Source organism: Alligator sinensis, unplaced genomic scaffold (assembly GCF_000455745.1).
Source record: "Alligator sinensis unplaced genomic scaffold, ASM45574v1 scaffold609_2, whole genome shotgun sequence".
NCBI classification, from domain to species: Eukaryota; Metazoa; Chordata; order Crocodylia; family Alligatoridae; genus Alligator; species Alligator sinensis.
Window position 1 is genome coordinate 2,106,467 of NW_005842090.1, and position 13,048 is coordinate 2,119,514.

Below are 13,048 nucleotides of genomic sequence, written 5' to 3' on the forward strand. Positions count from 1 at the left end.
ATAAACGTGTTTGATGTCCTTGCTTTTGTTGAGGCATTGGATTGCATCCCAGGATAAATTCCTCTTCATCAACCATTTGTTCTTTGTAGACGACTCTATTACAGTGACCTTTTTGAAAGGGCCACCTGCATATTTGCTTCTCTTCAGTGGGTAAGGGAGATCCATGACTTCTGCTTAGCTCCAAGTGGTCAGAGGATGCCTGATATAGCTTTGCCATAATAACAGCACTATATTACTGTGGGATGCTATTTTCAGAGTGTGAAGCCACAAGTGGACCAGTTCTGGGTGTGTCCTAGGCTTTAAATGGCCCCAGAACAATGACGTGCACACAGGTAAAAAGCTGGTGAGTCCTGGTGTTATTGCAAAGCAGTGTGGGATAGCAACTGGAGCAGTGCCAGGCTAGTGCAAAGTACAGGAGTGTACAGTGAACGTCTTCCACTTAAGAAGGGGATTATAGAATCTGTTCAGCTGGTAAATTACGGACAATGATATAAGCTATTTTATTTAAAACAAAACAAAAAACCAACAAAACCCCTCCACGTTAATATGAACAAAAACACCTGTGTAGCCAAGCTCTAAGAGAAGTGTAGATACCCCATTGATGATAGTACTAGAAAATATATTGTAGCAAATTAACTTGCACTGACTGCATAGGACTGGTCTTTCTCTGATTTCCAGCAGTATCTGATTTCTGAGTTTTAGGGCAGATTGTTTTAATTGAATGAATTTAGTCGGTCTGCTCTTCTTATTCAATTAATGTTTTTAAAAGCTGTAGATACCTACATTTCTCTTGTCAGAGTATATAAACAATAACTGTACCATAAAATGGCTTCTGCATTACATATTCATGGTATGCATGGCTACATACTTGGGATGGTTCTTTATAAATATATAATTGAATACTCAAAATAATGCATTAAATATTAATAGAAGTCTATCTACTTAACCCATATTTCTGAAATGAGCTTGTTCCCAGTGGCATATGATTACTGTACTGTTATGTCAAATGGGACTGTGTAAGGAATTATATGTTTCAGTGCAGCAAATCACTGAAGCAAAGGGCTTTTCTCTGAATGTCTTTTTCTTTTGTGTGTTTGCACCTCAAATGACAGAGGTTGTTGGACTAGAAACAGAGCAAGTCAACAAAGTCCAATATCTTGGATGTTAAAATGATTGGGATCCATGGTTCACAGTTGACCATTATCTATGGATAAACAGAATCCCTGGACCCAAATGCCTCAAAACTTTGTGAGTTTGAAATGTCCATTCAGTGCACTTTGCCACAACTTTGTTTGGGCCATGAACATCTGTAAATCAGATGTGGGGGCAGAGATCAGGAGAAGGGGGGTCATTTCCAGACATGGAAAGTTTCTCTCTAGATTCTGTCATCAGTAGCATGAGCAAGTATAAAGCACTGCTAATGCATTGCTTACCAGCAGTGTTTTAGTGTTACAGGAACTGGTAGTTTAGTATTACATGTGTAATGTTTTTATTGTCTTTGCTGGTGCTCATCAGAGTAAAATTACCAGAGATGCTAAACCCTGTTTTATCTTATGGTAATAGGTGTTGAAATTTTAGTTCATTTGTGTAGTTCCAAGTACCATCCTGGTGGAAATTTATGTCAATGCATGACATGCCTTTAGAAGTCATTGAAAGCCTGCTCAAACACCAATACTGAGTCTTGCTCAGATCATAAGTTCAACTGAGTGGTAAAGGACAAGTGTCTCAATTTCCATCTCAACTGAGGATCAAAAACCCAGTCTGTATCATCTTAGCTGGCTAGCTGAGCAGCCCTCTTCCCTGATCTTCCACAGGGTTCTTCCAATTTTATGCTATGTATCCCACTGAGTGATGTGCCCTGCAGAAACAGGAAGTAGCTACTGTTTTTTATTAAGTAGCTGATAGCACACACTTTATTGTGGGCATTCATGTCTCCTTTGTTGGATTGTTTTACTTTGTTAGCAAGAGCTGAGTTGGAATGATCAGCCAGCTGAAACAAGATCAGAAGAAGGATCTTAATTGTGATGTGGAACAGTGTGCTATCCAAAAACAGTGAGTCTATAAATAGATTTTGGACAAACTCCCCAAACCAAGAATCACAAGATGTACCAGTCAGTTCTGGGTTAAGATGAAAAGACTAGATCTGGAGTGGCAGAGGCCAAGATGCCCCTAAACATTACTCCTGAGTGGAAATTTTATATCAGTTTAGCTGACTGTAATTACAGGGTGTGAAGTGCCCTCTTAAGCCAGTGGTTCTCAGTCTTTTTGGACTCAAAATCCCCCTCACTCCTGACCTGCACCCCTCAGTCCTGCCGATGCCCCTCTCTCCCAACCCCCAGGCCCCCAGTGGGTGGGGTAGAGTATGTATATGTATATACCCCCCCAATTTCTGTGTCCACAGTGGGCATGTGGCTGCAGCCTTGCTAGACCGGGCAGGAGCCACCTCTGCTCCCCTCAAGCTGCCCACATTGCCCCTCACCCCACCTCACTTCTGGGGTAAAGTTGTGGCCCGAGGACAGTGGTGACAATAGCTAGGACATGGCAGAGATAGAGCTGCAGCCTGACGTGTGAGCGGCTGGTGGTGGGGGGAGGTGAGGGCAGCACGCCCTCCCCACCGCCCACTATTCCTCGCACTCCTGATTAGTTACTACACAGTAACACACTTGTAGACACCTTACTATGCAGTAGCACTGTGTGTGTGGACTTAGGACTAACTTTAGTTCCAAGTCAGTCCACATGCAGCATTAATGTGCTTTAATTCCTGCACATGTAGACACTGGCCTATTCCTGCTTACTGAGCAGTAATTTACTGCCCAGTAAATTGAAGTCAGCAAAAATGTACATGTAGACATGCCCTTTGAATACAAGCCTATTTCTCCCTTTGTAAAAAGGGTGTCAAAGATATTTATATAACTCAGAGATGCATTGTAAAGTTTCCCTCATTCATCCAACCATCTTCGTGTTTTATATTACCATGATCATTGTAGGATCTGAGCATCTTCTAGTTAAAATCTGAGGCTTTAATGAATGTCATGGAGTCCCTTGTATTTCTCCCTTTTCAAAGTAAGAAACCGATTATGTCTTAATTTGCCTTTTATTTTTAAATAAGGGCCTTGGTTGGAGAACTTGGGATAAAAGGCGGGGTGTCTTAAGTTGTGGGCATCCTCCTTGAGGTAAAAAAACCTTTTCAAAGAGAAAAGACTTTAGGATTTGATGAGACAAACATATTCTGAGATCCCTCCATGGAAGTCACTATATAAGTGCAAATGATATGTGTATCCGTAGTAAAACAAAGGTGGAGGAGGGAAGAGCAGTGGAAGCTAACAAACTAATGGCTATTCTCAGTTCCTTGACAGATGATAATGCATGTATATTGATTGTTTGCTATGAGTGTCAAGTTAATTGCATTGCTTTTTCCTCCCAGAAGCAGCAAAGGGGACTTCTGAAAAAGAAAAAAAAATCCAATTGTAGCATCTAAAAGAGATGCTTCCTAGTACAGAATAGCCATGAATAGGTTTCACTGCAAGTGGAGTTTGTGGCCTGCACACCCAAGCAGTGAGCTTATGAATGAAAATATGGTCAAATAACATTTCCTCTATTTGTAAAATTCCTCCTGCCTGTTGGGGGATGGAGGGAATGTGTTCTTGATGCTTTATTGAATCTCTTCAGCTACTTTCCACTGACTCTGTTCCCTGAGGAAGGAGAGGGTTTATGTAAAATTCATAAACCATTTATGCTAATTCTCTTTAGTTTTGTTTGATTTGGACACGGGCCTATAAACTCCTTTGATTATGTCTAGAAGAACAGAAGTAGGTCATATTTCTCACCAGGGACATACATACTTTGATATGCATATGCATAGTTTTTTTAAGATTTTGAGTGTTTGTTGTTTTAATGATACAATGTAATGCTTAGGACAGTCGCACTGTACACTGGAATATTTTAGTACCATCCATAATTTGATCTGTCTTGTCTCTCTCTTCCTCAAGTTTAAACTGTTAGTAACATTTTATTGCTGTGATATAAAAGTACATGGTTGTCTTTCTGCATGTATCTATTTTCAGTCCAGTTGTCCTATTTAGAGGGTAGAATTTAGTCCCAGTCTTTCTATATTGTCTTCCAGGCATTTGGAATGTCCCCACTTGAACCACCATTTCCAGTTACTTGTCTTAAGGGGATTCCCTATGTAAGACCTGCCAGTGATTTAAATACCCTGTGTGCATATTTATATGGAAAAAACCCTTAAATAAGAAGTGAGACATGTATAATAGGTATGTACATGACTGGATTTACTACCTCATGGAAAAAAGCGAATACTTTAAAGTCCTCAGAGAGTAAAAAGAAAATGGCATCAAGCTTCACTGCTCAAAATTATTTCAGCAGCAGAAACTCAGCAAAGGAAGAGACAAAGCAGCAAATCCAGAGCTGTCACAACTGTCCCTGGAGAGTCAACATATTTTACAGGTCAGGAAATACACATTTCTTCTATATGTTGATCTCTATCAAGACACACCAGGACTCAGTACTAGTTTGTGCTATGCTATGGGACTATAATGTGAGACCAAGTCACCTGCTAGGGTATATTCGTATAAATTGGTTTGTGACAGCTGATAACTTGGCCCATGGTATGTATTTGTGTGGAAGCCATTTTAAAGTCCAAAGCAAACAGTTTACTCTTTATTTTGATGTAAAGTCTATCGAGAGCTTATAAAAAGCACTGAATTGGTGCTAACAGTTTTTTTAAAAAAAAGAATAAAGAAAACAGTTCTAGAGATGAAAAAGGCTCCTAGAGATGAAGAAAGCAGACGAAAAACAAATACACACTAGTCTCATGTTCTGGTTCATAGAAAACAGGTCAAAGGTGGGCATTTGCAACATTTCACCTACATCTAATTGTTTCTCAAGCTCCCTCCCCCTCCCTTGCTGCTCCACATACACTACCTCCTGTCCCAACGGTGAACAAATGGCACCTGAATGACAGCCATAGCCAGTGACATTAAGAAGAAAATGGGTTTTTTTATAGCTTTTAGCATCTGGGAAGGAGAAGAGCCAGCATTTGACCACCCCCCAACCAGACCACAGAGAAACATCCCATGGAGTTCTAGCTGTGACATGGAGCCTTTAGGTTAGTTCCTGCTCTCTGCTGTGCTGTCATGCTTCAGATGAGGGTATATGAAAGTATCTTGGGGCCTGTCTCTAATGCAGCAAGACAGAATTTCTTACTTGCCCTAGAAACATACATGAAGAAATCTGTGCTAATGCAACCTTAAGATAAGGAACCTACTTAAGGGAGATGGGTTTACCCTGAAGCTTCAGATCTAACTCGTTTTGAATGCCAGAAAAATTCTGTCAGAATTTTTCATGTCTGGAGCAGGACCAACTTATCTCCAGAATTGAAGCCTAAATAAAACCAAAAGTGCAAAGGTATCAGTTCATATTAGTTCTCATCTATATATTCAGCCAAATTCTCCCTGTATATGCTGTCTTATGTTTATCTCTCTATGGATGAGGATCTAAATTGTGGACTTGGAAGTCTCCATCCTTGGAGGTTTTTAAGACAGCTAGACAAAGCCTTGGCTGGGATGATATAGTTGCAGATGATCCCGCTTTAAGCAGGGGCTTGGACTAGATGATCTCCTGAGGTCCCTTCCAACCCTAATTTTCTATCAGTGGTAGGTGGATAGCATTTAGGCACCTCCCTCCCTCTGTGTCCTCATTAACGCTGTACCTCTTATATTTATTCTGTATACCACTGGGACTTCTTCTGGGGGATAGTTCTTTGTACCATGGTTCTTTGAGCTGTAAAAAAGTAACCTGAGCTGCTTTATTATTCTTTTGTAGTCTTTTATGGGAGAACACAAGTATGCAGGGGAAATTGTGGCAAGTCTTATCAGACCATGAGTTTTTTAGACTAACTCCTCATGGCAAGGTTGAATAAAAGTAGCACTTGTGCTCTGGCCTATGCTCCCTAGCTAGACCAGCTAGCCTGAGCTGAAAGTACCACCATTTACATTGGGTAAAAAGTTTCTGTGGGTGGGAAGAGATTTAGGGTCAACACCCAGAGAGGAGACCAAGTTAACTCTAAACTGAAGACATATCCTAAGTGGTATGCCAATATGACTCATCCAAGACCACTCTTGCTGCCATATTTGCATTAGGACAGCTTACTAAGATACTCTCATTCATTTGACAAAGGGATCTTTGGCTACCACAAGTCTCCCGTTCATCTCTACAAACACTGATAAAAGTGGGAATTTTTTAGGAATTTCTCCACCAATGGCAACTCCTTTTAAAGAAGGTGGTAAACCTTGGCCTGTTGGTTCTGATTGTCAGAACAGGGTGCCAGTTAAGTCCTATGCATGGTAGGCAGCTGACCCTATAGGCAATCATTATTGGCAATGATCAAATCAATTTGAAGACTACTAGCATGCAGTGAAAAACAACGATGTGTACACGAGTGCAGGAAGAGTGCTTGAATCTAGTCAGTGTTCCAGTGCAGATAGGAGACCATTTGTTAGCATGCGTGAGATTTTAGTGACAATTATTCTGGTAGTTTTTAAAGTGTAGTAGACAGGGATCTAGACTATCTACTAGACCATCAAAGTAATTTCATGCAAACTGAAAACTGCTGGAAATTTTCAGTCATTGCTAATCCCATAATTTGTTCAGTGTGCTAAACTACTCAGGCTTTTTGTTTCCATTGTATTGATCTTTTGAGTCCTTTACTGCAGATAAATTCCATTGTCATTCTATGGTGGAAATCTACTTGATTTAATATAGCCCTTTGGCTGAAAAGTGCTGAGGTAAGCGTATATCTACAGCTGAAATTTGTTGCGGGGCAAGTTGGGTTATTCTGTGGTAAAGTGCCTTGTGTCCACAAATATACCTTTTTCACAGACCTGTGTCAGACTATCATATTCCTGATTATTCAGTGGCTATGCCTCATGTTTTAGTGTGGCCTTATGCTAAGATCTCTGGGGAAGAAGTGTACACAGGTCCATAGTCCATCTAGCCACCCGAAGTATATACAAGTGGCTACCTGAACAACTGAAGGAGAAGGGATCCTACTGAAATAGAAGTCAGTACTACATGGAGACTAAAGAGGTCTGGCTGGGTCATAAGAGTATGAAGGACAATGACAAGATACCTGGGAGAACCTGCAGCTAGCGTGAAGTTCTGCTGTCACTTCTAGTTATCCCAAGTCTGCAGCACTATCCTGTCCCATCAGTCAGTGCAAGTGAAGCCAGCCACTAAATCAAGCTGTGACAGGAAGAGATTTTGGAGAAATGAAATGGACATTTCAGCTTGCCTATTCTCTTCAAATGCCCTTATTAAACTAGTTCTGAAGTCGCCACTGGATGTTAAATTGATTTACAGCATCCTATTGTCAGGAGTCAGGGCAACAGGTAGGGTTTAACTCCCAGCTAGCCCTAAGTAATGGAGTAATGGCTGCCAGTTGCCTTCTTACCCCCAGCTGCCTCTAGTTACCAGTGTGGGAGTGACTTCCCTGGGTATAAGCAGCTGACCTCTCAGTATTTGTCAGGCTACTCATCAGCACAGGTGTCTCTGTTTCATAGATTTCATAGACGTTAGAGCTGGAAGGGACCTCAAAGATCATCAAATCCAGCCCCCTGTCCCAGGGGCAGGAAGTTTTACCCACAGGCTCCTTGTTCATGACTGCTGTCTTCTTGTTCTTGACTTCCAGCTGTAGGATCTAGTCCAGACTCTTTGTCTCCTGACAGCCACCTTCTGATTCCAGGCTTTAATTCAGTGATTGCTTTCGTCCTGTTACCTAACCGCAACTGGCACACAGCCTGACAGTACTTGGAAAACAGCATAGCCCGGCTTGCAAAAATAACAGGGGTTATGGGGTGAAAAAAGAGGAACATTTTTGATCTGAAGCTCCAGAATTCCATTGGCTTCTGGTGAGGAAACCCACAATGCACAGCATAGAAAATCCCAGAATGCATTTAGCATGGCAGTGGAGCAATGCACTGTGGGACATCTGGCCAGAATGCAGTGGGCTTCTTTAGAAGCATCACTGGGCATGTCTACACGTGATACTACATCACCCTACCAACATGCCATAGTGACATAGCATCCACGGGCAAAAACCATGACACTGCAGCTATGTCACTTTAGCAACACACTCCCTCATTATAGCGTGTCACTACAGCGACGTAGTGCCTAAAAATAACTGCAGGGTGTACACATTGCAGTACAGGCTGTTAATGTGTCATCTTTTAGTACTTCCACAAGGAAGTACTAAATAATGGCACAGTAACAACAGCACCACAGCAACATGTGTAGATGCTCCTGCTGTGCTGTGCATCCTCAAAGAGACAAGCAGAAATACCTTAATCACTGGCTAACAATGTGGTGTATACACACTGCAATAGTTATTAAGGATCACTGGATATAGACACTCAAACTTACCCTAAGATTCAAGTGTAGATGTGTCCTAAGAAGCAGGATCTTGAATATGACCACTAGCTAGAGGAGACTGTAGTGTAAACTATTGTCTTCAGTATTGTGAAGTGGAAATAGCTGTAAATTCTTGGCTTTTCACAGTGTTTTTACTAAGCAGAAGATCATTTTTGCCTGGTTCTGATTATCATTTTGGAGAAAGCAGGGTAGAGGTGCACCTTATAGACTAATTAAAGTAGAGATGTGCAAGCTTTTGTGAGGCCAAGATCACTTCATGAGATGCTATAATTCTGGAGAAGCATCAGATTATACTCGTCCTTAATGCAGCAGTGATTCAACCCTTTCTTCAGGACTAAATTAGTATTCCAGTTTAATGACAGTTGCATTAAGAGTTCTCAAAATATAAGGAATCCTTTCAAACAATTCCTTGTTCTAGGATTAACTAACTTATTGTTCCTGAACTCCTGCTAATACTCAGGAAAAGGAATGATAACAGACAGTGAAAGTTGGCCATAGAAGTGCTTTTTAATACTACTTAGTGGGTGTGTCTACAGGTGGGCATCTACTGTGCAGTAACCAAAATTACTGTGCTGTACAGGCACACGTCTATATTTGCACACCTGTACTGCACAGTAAATATGGCAACTTATGGTGACTTGATACCTGCATCATGCAGGTATCAAATTTATATCCGATTATTTGCTTCACAGTAACGCATGTGTAGATACCTTACTGCACAGTAACACTGTGTGTGGACTGACTTGGGACTAAATTTAGTCCCAAGTCATTCCACACTCAGCATTAATGAGCTTTAATGCCTGCACATGTGCATGCCAGCCTATTCCCACTTACTGTGCAGTAATTTACTGTGCAGTAAATTTAAGCCAGCACAAATGCATGTGTAGACATGCCAGATGAGCTGTAAAAAGTCTTTATTAGGTAGATCAGAGAAATAGAATACCTAGCATCACGTTAAATTATGCATCAAGAGCTTTGCAGCTCTATTGACCAATGTCTCTTTCTTTTCTGACAGCGGTTTAGGAATGAACAAGATGGAAGGAAAGAATTGTCAGACTGCTGACAGTGTACTGAAAGTGTGTGTGTATATTCAAATAGCAAGCTCTCTGGTTAATGAGTCATCTGATATCCATTGCTAGTATCTAATAACAAACAAGTCTGGTATCTATTCATGTGCCCCATTTACTGAGAAAGAAAGGGTTTATTATTTCAGTGAGTAACCTGTAGAAAGGGTCTGGGATAATATTACTGTAGTATCAGAGAGCTTCGCAAATACAGGCTCTGAAAAGATACACAATACTGTTATAAAATCCCCTTTTCAATGTTTTCACCACAGAGAAGTTAGATGTGATTAGTAGGTTACTTATGCAGTACCCAATGCTAAGGATACTCCCCTCCTTCCTGGTGTGGAAGGGAGCAAAGGTAGGCAGTAAGGCCTTTACACCAGACAAGAGCGAGGAGGGCTCCTTCCTGTGAGCACTGTGAAGATGGTTACTGTGGCCTTTGTGGGGAGTGTAAGACTGGAAGGGAGGGAGATGGGAAGTCAACTGCTCTCTGCAGTGTGCTCCTCCAAAAACCCAGCAGATTTCCAAGCACAAAGTCTTGCCTGGGGTTTCTACCTGCCTTTGCAGAGGGCAAAATGTGTGTTCATTAAGAGGGAGGCAGTGAAAGCATGGCTTTTTGCTGAGGATGTGGGTAGACATGAGTGCTCTATTATCCGAAGCATTTGGGACCTGGTTTCACTACAGACTCTTGGGTTCCCACTAAGCCACCTTGCCCATGCAGTGTGGTTGCAGATATATTCTCCCAAAGGAGATTTATTGCGTTTTCTGCTTCAGTGACAGAGTTCTTCAGCCACATTTTCCTAATCCCATTTATTTTTCTGTTGAAGGGAAAGCTAGAAGACTATCTGTGCTATTTGGACACCATTCCTCACATACCTCAGAGTACCTGTGTCTGAGATGCTTGTAGAAGCAATCATCTCAGTCTTTCTGGAGACCAGTATTATATTACTCCGGTACCTGGTTATGACAAATCCCTCTATTACCTGTGGAATAGGCACAAGGTTTGTTCAGAATATTTTTCACATCCTACGTGCGAGGAGTTTTGTGGAGAATCAGACTGGAGTTAAAGGTAATAAGATTAGAGCCTTTTAGATCCTACAGTTCTTAGACCCTTCTTTGAAGTGATTATGAATGGTTTGCTGGGAGACTCAGCTTGTGATAATCACATTACAACAATCAGAGAACATCTGTTAACAGGTACTAAACATCTAGCAGATTAATTTATGCTGAAATTCCTGGCCTCACTGGGCCAAATATAATTATACATTTGGTGGGATTTTGCACATTGTATTATGAAGTAACTGGTACCTTTTTTGTTTTAAGTTTAAGCCAGATCTTCTGTGGGTGTAGAGCTCAACTGAAACCAGACTGGAGCTAGAGCAATCTATATCTGCTGAGAAACTGACCCTATATTTCACTCCCATTTGTGGGTGGGTACTGAGGAGTTCTAGAAAAGAGGAATTCATATATTTTCACTTCTCAAAGTCTGTAATTACCTCCACTATGGTCAGTCCTTCTTCACTGGAGTGGCAGAGCCTGGAGGGATGCCCATGATAACAGGGCTGAAATGACTTCATTACTTGGAGTGAACTAGTGCTCTCACTTTCCCTACGAGATGAATGTAGGGAGATCCTTTGGTCCTATCACAGTTCTGCTGTTGGTTGGAGAACTGCCAATGGCAGAGGGAGAACAAGGACTTCACCCATCAGATGGACTGTAGCTCAGTTACAATGGGATCTGGTCATCAACTTTAGTAACGGCCTAGTATGCTATACCCCTCAGGGCTTCTTCTACTATAACAGAAATTTGAAAACAGTGCAGGAATCAGGAATTCTGATTTCTAGAAGGAAGGATCACAAGAATCTGATGCCTCCTATCATAGTTCCTCTAGTCTCCTGGGACTTTCTCACAACTACAATATGGGCTGCCGCACTGCAGATGTCAGACCATGCGCACAACTGGCATAAGTTATATTGATGCATGTCATATTGGTGCCACTTTTGTATACAGGTGAGCCTTTCCACTCTTCTCTTCTTCTCCCATCGTCTCTTTGTTTCCGTGAAACAGAAGATGAGAATTTGGAAAGCCAGGTGAACAAATGGTGTTTTGGGAGACGGGTAGGTTTGCTGTGTCCCCATATGCATGCTGGAGCCCTTCGTACCAAGTTTCTCCCTTTGAAAGGAGGTGGGTAAACACCAGAAGGATCTACTATAACTTTCCGTATCAAACCAATGAATGGCCTTACTAACTAACAAAGGGCATCAGTAATTTTTCAGAGGAAGAAATGCAGATGATTACATGTTATGATTACATGTTAAAATAGCACTGTCATATACTGAGTCAAAAATGCAGGTTCTGAGGAGGAGAAAAATGTTTCATAAAATCTATTATGGAATAGAAATTTTTTCATGAAAAACTGTTTAAAAATTAAGTAAGTTTAAATTAGACTGAAACACACCAGGCTTGCAGTTTGGAGACTGCAGCAAATGCTGGGGAATCAAAAAGTGAAACTGAACTTTGTCCATGGACTTCACTACAGGTGGACTTAGATTTATCAGAATAGCTGGTGTGGAACAAGCTATTCTGCAATAAATACCTCTCCATATTTACATTCTAATCCTTGATAAAAATGACATTGTACTTTATTTATTAGTGTACTTTGTGAGTGAACTAATTATTCCATGATAAAATGGGGAGGTGCAGGGAGCTATAGCACTTTGTCTCATTTAAAAGAACTATTCTGGTCAATTTTCCTATGTTGACAAGTCCATAGGCCCTGATACTACAATCAGACTGAAGTGGGTGAAGAACTGTGCTACTATCTAGAGCTCTACCTGGGAATAAGGTCCACTCTGGTGGATCAGATTGCAAGTTCGGGGCCAAAGGTTTGTCACAGGCATCTCTTACCTAACAACTACACAGAGTTTAAGAAACTGCTTTAAGGTTTGATCCTGCAAACACTGAGTATGCCTACACTGCACAATAAAGGTATGATTGCAGCATTAGTACCTGTGCTAGTTAACATCTAGCTAGAATAAGGAACCTAAGCGAAGAGCAGAAGACAGCCAATAAACTAGTGTCCCCCACTAGGCCAGGGGTAGGCAAAGTCTGGCCTGCGGGCCAGATTGTATCATAGTATCATAGTAGCTAGGGTCCACAGGCAGGAATGAATGCTGAGTTCACAAGACCCCAGACAGGTGATCATCCAACCTCCTCTTGAATTTGCCCAAGGTAGGGGCGAGGACCACTTCCCTGGGAAGCTGGTTCCAGATTTTGGCCACCCTAACTGTAAAATATTGCCATCTGATCTCTAACCTAAACCTATTCTCCATCAGCTTATTACCATTGTTCCTTGTCACCCCAGGTGGTGCTGGGGAGAAAAGGGCTCTACCTATTTGCTTTTGATCTCCCGTGATGAGTTTGTAGGTAGCCACCAGGTCCCCCCTCAGCCTCCTCTTGCTGAGGCTGAACAGGTTCAGGTCCTTCAGTCTCTCCTCATAGGACCTGTCCTGCTGCCCTCTCACCAAGCGGGTGGCCCT